The following is a 1,801-nucleotide window of genomic DNA, read 5'->3' on the forward strand; positions in this document are numbered from 1 at the left end:
TCTTTTGTGTTGAGTTCCTTTATCAGTCAACTGCTATTGATTTGTATTTTGGCACCACGGTTTTTGCTACTGGTTTCCATTTGTTTGGCAGCCTTGGTGGAATGAAGTGGAACTGGTGGAATTCATTCCTTCTTGCTTTCCTTGGTGCTAGTTTTGTGTTGTGCTATTTAAAAATGTTTGTCATAAGAAGAATAATCACAAGGTAGCACACAGGTACAGGCCACACAAACCTGTTCACGCTGGCTTCACAAACCCAGTTTGATGTTAGATGTTCTTCCTGATTCTGTGTCCATTGGGAGAAGTTTTGCTGAGCCAGTAAAGTTCTCCTTCCATCTGGTGTTTTGGTCCTGAGATCTTGGCTTTGATCCAGAGAGAGTGTTCTCTTTGGTTTTCTGCCCTGCTGGGGCATGCAGATTATCACATCTGTGTTCAGAGATGGCCAACCCTGAGATTGGGGACCTGAGACTCAAGGTGTACAAGCATTATATTCCTGCTGATGGTTGCTGGTTCTCATGGGATCATTGAAGACTAAATGTTCTCCTCTTCCAGGAAAAACTACTGCTTCTTATATGTACAATACTAATTCTTGCACTTCTCTTTCTAAATGGCATAACTTCACTGAGGATGATTTGGACCCTCAGTGGCAGCTCTGGGGAACATTTGACTTGAAAAAAATTGTTGATTTGAGAAGCGCCTTAGAAAAGTAAAGAATAAGATTTCTCAGGACCAGTGGGCAGCAGTTTTGATTGGTATGCAGATGTGACTGAGCATGTGGGCTTCTTGCCTATTGTGTAATGACTATACCAAACATCGAGGCAACAACCTTTTGCAGGGAGAAAAAAGCTTTAATATTGTTGCAAGGCGCCCAAGCAAAGGAGACAGGAAGCAGTGCTCAAATGTCTCCCTAATTGGTTCTTTGAGTGGGATATTTATTGTATAAGTAGGGAGTAGGAGGGGGAGGAGGCTAGGAAATGGTTTGTGGAAAGTAATGGTAAGTTTCAAGACTTTTCTGCACAGGTATGACTGTTCTTCATGCCTCTTCCTGGCTCGCACGTGCAAATTTGGGGGGTGAGGTTCAGTGTGTTACATGTGGTGGATTTTCTGCTGTGACATCTAAAGTTCATTTTTAGTCATTCTAGTTCCTCAAGGTGCCTTCGGGATGTTCAGCAGAAGGGGCTGTCAGCAAGTTGTTTTCATATGTGCCGTTTTTCTGGTACTCTGCCAAACAAGCTTGGGGGGTCTTGGTGAATCATTTTGTTTCTATTTTGTTTCTGTCTTATGGCCTGGAGTGTATAAGGTACAAGGTATGGTTTCACAGAGGCCTCCAAATGAAATGCTTAATCAAAAATTCCTTCACTAGGATTCTTTGCCCAAAATTAATGAGCAATTAGCAAACTAGACTCTTTTCCTAGCAAACCCACCCCCTCCTTGTCCTTCAGTTGCCTCTCTGTACCCAGCATTCTCTTTTCCCCCTTATCTTTCTGGTCTCTCTCTTGCACCTCAGTCAACTTCTCCTTCCTCTTCCCCTTGTCCAGAACTCCTACCTGTAACCAGAGATCTCCAAAAGCCCCCAAATGCCAGTTGCTTATGAAGATCCATCCCCCCCATGAGCCAGGTGCACAGGCAACTACAGAATTTAAACCTTGGACTTGAGCTGAATTAAGAGTTATATTTAAAGATTTCTCTAAATCCATTAAATTCTTCATAGAAGAATTTAGAATTCTTTTGGGTACATATGGCTCAAGGTTACCTAACCTATGTCAATGTATACACTTGTTGGTTGGAAACTCAAATGCTAAAT

Source organism: Kogia breviceps, chromosome 2 (genome assembly GCF_026419965.1).
Source record: "Kogia breviceps isolate mKogBre1 chromosome 2, mKogBre1 haplotype 1, whole genome shotgun sequence".
Lineage (NCBI taxonomy): Eukaryota > Metazoa > Chordata > Mammalia > Artiodactyla > Physeteridae > Kogia > Kogia breviceps.